This window comes from Sinocyclocheilus anshuiensis, unplaced genomic scaffold (genome assembly GCF_001515605.1).
Source record: "Sinocyclocheilus anshuiensis isolate Anshui unplaced genomic scaffold, SAMN03320099.WGS_v1.1 scaffold658, whole genome shotgun sequence".
Taxonomy (NCBI): domain Eukaryota; kingdom Metazoa; phylum Chordata; class Actinopteri; order Cypriniformes; family Cyprinidae; genus Sinocyclocheilus; species Sinocyclocheilus anshuiensis.
In genome coordinates, this window is record NW_015542402.1 from 708,720 (window position 1) to 715,605 (window position 6,886).

Sequence of the window (6,886 nt, forward strand, 5' to 3'; positions counted from 1 at the left end):
GGGAAAGAGATGCACAACAGTCTCTGAATGTCAGTTCTAGCAGCAAACATATCGAACTAAGTTTTAGTATTCAGACAGGAGGGGATATTGTACACTAAAACTACAGTCCAGATTCACCTCTTCAAGAATAGTGCACTGACAGGTCGTACTGTATTACAGTAAATATATAATCTATAATAATCTACGCTGCTCAATGCGAGGACAACCAGGAGATTTGCACAGTTTCCCTGTTCAACATCCGTATGTTTTGTTTTAGCTTTATTTGTATTTGTGCTAAAATGTTTTATTATTAGCTTATTTCTACAAATTGCAAAACAGCTTCTCACATGACGTTTGATTTTTATCCTGCTCTGTGCATTGGTGTCCATACGATGGACACTTTACTATCCCATGAGGCCATGGCAGATGTAGTATATCCGTATCATTTATACCACTCTTTTAAACACTCTTTATAAAATATAAATAATTGTAAGACACCATTAAGGTCTCTTTCTGATTTAGACAGATGGAGCTATTAAAGCTGAAACCTAATGAAGTGTCTTTTCTGTTCTTCCAAGGTTCAGCAATAAAGTTAAATGAGGAACCATTTCTTTCTGTCCATTACATTAAATTACTCACTCCATTCTCCTCTCTGCTGTCTCAGGGTTCAGTTAGCTGCTGAGGGACCCGCATTAGTGTTTTATGGCTTTTAAGGGAATGAGTTTGGCTTCCAACTGCAGGAGATCTACAGGATGTGGACATTATTTATTCATTGTTGTTTGAACCATGCAAAGATTTCTTCCTCTTATTCCTCTTTTGTAGCAGATTTCCAAAGGATCCAGCTTTGAAAATGAAAATGTAAATAATTTGTAGATTTGGGACATGTACGTCTCGTGGTTTCTCTAATACTAATACTATAGTCATACCCACAGTTCCGATGAAAAACCACAAAAGGGCTTGAAAGGAATGATGTATGTGTTTCTCAGTGACAACTGCTATGAATATTAGATCAGAAAGACATCTCATTTTCACGTTCCATTACAGAGTGAGTATTTGACTTTCAATTAGTTAAACAGATCAGTTTAAAAGAGCCAGCTGTCAAAATATCCACTCAGAGTAAAAACTGTTCCTCTAAATGAATATGAAAATTATGCATAGCGATCAAGTGTGTAATCATGGTGAAGACACCACATTTTTTCAGGCCAAAAAAAAAGAGTTATATCAGAGCAAATGCTTGCCGTTGCCAAACTCACCTCCACTTGTGCATCTGTGGGATGTTCTCACCATTTGTTTGTTTGTTTGTTTGTTTGTTTGTTTGTTTGTTTGTTTGTTTTTGTTTTTTGTCCAGCATCTGATAACTTAGCATCACATTTAAAGTTAAGCATTTAGCAGAGAGAGCCAGCAGCTCATTTCACCAGAGAGGAACAGAGAGAGTAAAGGTTCTGGAAATGGAAAGTGACTTCGTGCCTCAGTGTGAAGGAACAGCAGGCGGGAGCAGCTCCAGTGGCAGCACCTTAAAGGGGTCCTATTATCCCCTTGAAGTCTTGATTTAGTTTTTGGGGTGCACTAGAATAGGTTTTCGTGCCTAATTGTTCCAAAACGCATTATTTTTCACATTTTTTACATTGCAGCACCTCTCTTCCCAGTCTGCCTCAAATCAGATCCGGTGAGAAACAGAGCTGCGACATGCTTTGATCACGTGGTTCGTCGAGCTCTCAATATTTCCAGAGCAACTCCGCACTGTCAATATGTTTGAATGGGTTTAATCAGGACAGACAGCAGTTTCACTATATTTGCAGCAATTTTTCTAGTAATTATTAACACATAATGTGCATTAATAACTACGCTGACTACGCTTTACAATAGTATTTTATTTTGGGGAGTTTTTAAATTCCAGTGCAAAGAGGCAAATTAGAGGCATTTGGTGGTCAGAAAAATAATATTCATATGTAATGCCATGGTTTAACCACTAAATGCCCATATGGCTGTCTAATAAAGTATTTAGCTCTACTCTAGTTGCTCAAGAGTTTTGCCGGTCATAATTGCTTACTTATATTTTAGGTTTTGCATTTGAATTTAGACATTATCAAACACTCAATTTTTATACGTTTAGATTACACTTTTTAATCTTAAATTAAAAAAAGGTTAATTACTCAAATCCCAGTGTTATTTTGTGATATTCACATAAGCATAAAACATAAGTGAATATTACAAAAAGTAAGCAAATATGGAATTTAACCCAATAAAAAAGTTTTAAATAATGTTTAGAAAACACAAGGCAACCAATTGCATTCAACGAAACTCTTTATTGTATTCCTTGAATGAGCAGTCTTCATTGAAATTCATTTGACCTCCTACAGGGAAAGAAAGATTGCAGAAAGACTAAAAACTTAAAAATATGACAATTAGCATCTGGTTATGGTCGCTATTATGGTGTTTCTCAAATTATCTAACTGCAATTATAATATAACTGTCTATTATCTAACAATAAACATTAACTATAACGCACTTCATAAAATACCACTACTGGACAGATTTCCGAGAGGTCAACTAATGCGATAAAATGTCAAAAAATGATGTAATTTCTTCAACTTTCTGGCGAGTGTGCTTGAGAAACACTGAAATGAATGGGCTTTAATGCTGGAACTATTGGTTGTTTGGAACTATTGGCTGCTCTGTGACACGCTTTACTTCCGCATTCCTCAGTTCCTATGGAAGCCTATTGGAGTGTCGCAACTCTGTTGCTGTGTTCGAAATGCCATACTATCATACTACTCTTACTATTTCTGCAGTATCCAGTATGTATACTGTGCATAGTATGCAAATTTTCTGTATGCATGGAATACCCGGATGAGCTACTATATTTGCCAGAATCTGCTAAATATAACTGAAGTACACTGAAATCAGTACAGAAGCTGTGTCTGCCTCAAACGACCTATTTAGTTCCTGTTTCGATGAAGCCCCTCCTTCCGAAACACAAAATTAGCTCTGATTGGTTAGCTGGCCCAGTGCATTGTGATTGGCGAACCACTGAGAGTGTGTTCCGGAAACATCACGCCCCTTACCATAATCTGCTCAGCTGTAAATTTTAATGATGGCATCCATTTTGCCATACCAATTCGAGCCCGATTCAGACCCTGAGAATGTTTACGAACGAGGATCATGCAGAACCTTTGCAAGCACAAATAAAGGGGTTTAGGAACTGAGGTGGAAGAAACAGCATCTCTTCACCATGGCAACAACTAGGGCTGGGTATACTTGAAAACAGAATTATTCATAATCCTGCTAAAGGTAAACTACTGTGAAGTCTGATACTTTCCTGGTAGTACACTGTAAAAAAAAAATCTGTGAAATACCGCATTTCATTAACTGATGTAGTGTTAATAAACCAACATGTTGAAGTGTTAATATCTGTTTTGAACCATTGTAATGCACTGATAACCACCAAAAACTGGTAGTGATGAGAAAGGAACATGATGAACCAAAGCTCATCACAAACAGCTTTTCTACGAGCTAAGGAGGGTAGTTCTTATATATAGAAGGTGCACAGTGTCATGCACTAACACTAAACTCCATCATGGTGACACACATGATACTGAAATAATGCAATAAACATTAATTTAACAACATTAGATGTAAGATTAAACCCTAATGTGCACAACTGATAAGAAAAAACTAAGAAGAAACATGTTATTTCAACAAAAAATACATAAAATATGAAGTGTCATGCAGGGAATTCTGGGAATGTCAATTTACGGTTTTTCCACTATAAATTATACAATGACTTTTTCTTTTTCACTTCCAACAACTTTTTTAACAGTATTTTACTGTAAAATTACATTAAATGTAATTACATTTATTCACAGAATATAGTATGGAAACTTACTGTTAACCAGTTAACAGGTTTTTACTGTAGCATTTTTACAGTCTTTTACTGTTAAAATCACAATCATTTTTTACAGTGTACCATGTCTCATATATTCAGCGCTATTAAACAGATGTGTGTCGACAGGAACAGCAGAACCTCAGCGCTGCCAAAAGAGACAAGAGACATCACTTTATTTGCGTTGTCATGAAAGAAAATGCTGGAAATTGACACTTGCTGCAGTGAGCATCTGTTTCCACCATCTGCACAGCACCAACAAAACCCAGCAATGAATATTCAGCCTTGACTTAAGCACAACTGTGCTTCCTACGGCTTTAACACACTTCACTAACCAGGGACCATCAAAAAACCTAGGGCAGGGGATACATTTCAATTTGTATGTCTCCCAGACTCCCAGACTCCCAGAAGCCCTGTTTAATGATCATATGACTTGTGTTCAATGAATGCTCAACCACTTTAAAGCAATTGATGAAATGACATCACCACATCGTGATCTTCATCTAGTCCCAGTTAAAGCAAGTAACATTGTCGGCTGTGGTAAAACTACGTTGTATTCTCAGTTTCTTTTTACAACCAGATGGCCACAACTGTCAGTCTCCTCCTCAAGAGCCTTTTTCAGACAGGCAGCAAACATTTTTTGGGGCATATCTGACCCGAATCTCTTTACCTTTTCAGTGTGAACAGCAGTCATCACTGATCTGAAGGGCATAAACCCAATGCAAACCACTTTTAGGGAAGTTTGTAATCCAGCTAAGGCCACAGAGGGCTAACAAACACATTTCACAACTATGGGCAATTTAGTGTCTCCATTTCAAATATTAATAAAAAATAACATGTGTATCGCTTGATAGCCCTAGTTTTCATGCATCATGTCATTTTACAGCACATTTCCTTACGACAAGCACTATGGTTTACATTTACATTTACATTTAGTCATTTTGCAGACGCTTTTATCCAAAGCGACTTACAATTTGGGGATACATAAAGCGATTCTTCTTAAAGAGGCAAACAGATACAGGAAGTGCTTGTAATACCAAGTTTCTAGACATTGTTCAAATAAGTACAAGCTAGAAAGAGAAGGAATAAATAAAGAGAGAGGAAGTCTGCTTTGTTGACAGCTGACTGACAATTCCAGAGACCCACAGAGAAAGAAAGAGGTGCAGTAGAGGATGTAGAGAGAGGATGCAGGTTAGCAACATTGCGTTGCCGTCTGCATGTGACCTTAGAGCGTTGTCGAGAGACAACCGGAATGTGTTGGAAACACATGATAGAGGTGGAAAAGAGAGGACAGAAAAGGAGAGTGTGTACAGGGAAGATAAAAATTATACGTAAGTGGCTAGGCGATTTCGTTGCTTGGTGAAGTCGCGCGGGTAAAGTCGCAGGTCTTTACACTCGTTGGTCTTCACACAAGGAGGCCTGAGTTTGGTTATAAAACTTCTGTTTTATATCCCAGCACACAGTGGGCAGCATCCTCTTAAACATCATGCACAGATTAATAAAATCTCATGTCAGATTTCCTGGCAAACCTCTAATAACAGTTGCTGAAAGAACTGCACACTTTCTCCTATAATCTGACATCACAGGCCTCTTTAGAAATCACTGCAAAACTTTCATTAACATTCCTTTTTGATGCATTCATTGTCGTTATCGTGTGTGTGTGTGTGTGTGTGTGTGTGTGTGTGAGAGCAGTTTATGCTCCCTTAAGCCTATTTCCCTTTAGATATAGATATATACAGTACATCTACTGGCCCATAAGCTGAGATCAGAGCCGTTTGCTTTGAATATTATTACTATAGTGCAACATCAGTTATGCACAAAGGGATGCACATGAGTGGTGCAAAAAAAAGCCTGCTGATTTTAGGGTTGAAAATTATGAAAATTCATATAAAAAATTCATAAAAGAAAATAATTAAAAGAAATTAAAATGTAAAAATTAGCATTGTATTTAAGTGTACTATAAAATAATTGTATTTTTATTTAACTCACTTTTTATAAAGTATTATCACACACTATTAATTTATTAAAAATAATAATAATAATAAAGTGCAAAAATACTGTTATTACTAATATTCATTCTTTTATTTGTTATAGTTATATTTCATGGGTCACACTATGTGCAGTGTGAGCTCCAAACCAAATCTCCAGGTGCTCATGTGCACCCCTGGCTATACAGATTATTTTATACGCATAGAGTTATGGATAACAGACAGCACAGTGTTCATAAACTGTGTCTCCCACTGTTTAAGATAATGTGTTTTGGAGAGTTTGAATCCAAAAATGTCAACATATGTTATGAAGGCATCACTTCTACTGTGAACTCACACAGTAAAGGCAATGTTATCAAATATCCTATGAAACATGCTGACATGCCTAAGTGTTGATGGCCAAGACATGCAGATGATGGGGAAACTCGGGTCGGGTGTCTGTTGAGTGTGTGAGTGCTGACAGGTCCTCTCATCTCTATAAGAGTGCAGTGATGTGCGGCAGATGTTTGAGAACGAGCATCTCGTCTCATTATGAGAGTATCAGAGGACTGACAATCCCAAATTAACAGCAACTCAAGGTAGGGAAGAGTAGCTGCATGTTGACGAATACTTTTACTTCCTGGCATCATTCCAAGCCACCACTAGAGGGAGACTATCAGGTGACTAGAAAGGTTCCATCCATGCGTGATAAATGTTTTCACAAAACCATCAACACCAATAAAGAACATTTATTTTTCAGAGTGCATCATCTTACGCACATGGACCGGATCATTCGGAAGGTCAGAAAAACAGTTGCAAGTAGCCTATATACACAGCCGTTCAAACGTTTGGGATCGTTAAGATTTTTAATGTTTTTAAAGAAGTCTCTTCTGCTCATAAAGGCTGCATTTATTTGAGCAAAAATGCAGAAGAAATCAGAATCAGTAATATTGTGAAATATTATTACAATTTAAAATATTGGTTTTGGTTTCCTATTTGAATATACTTTAAATTATAATTTATTTCTGTGATGCAAAGCTGAATTTTCAGCATCATT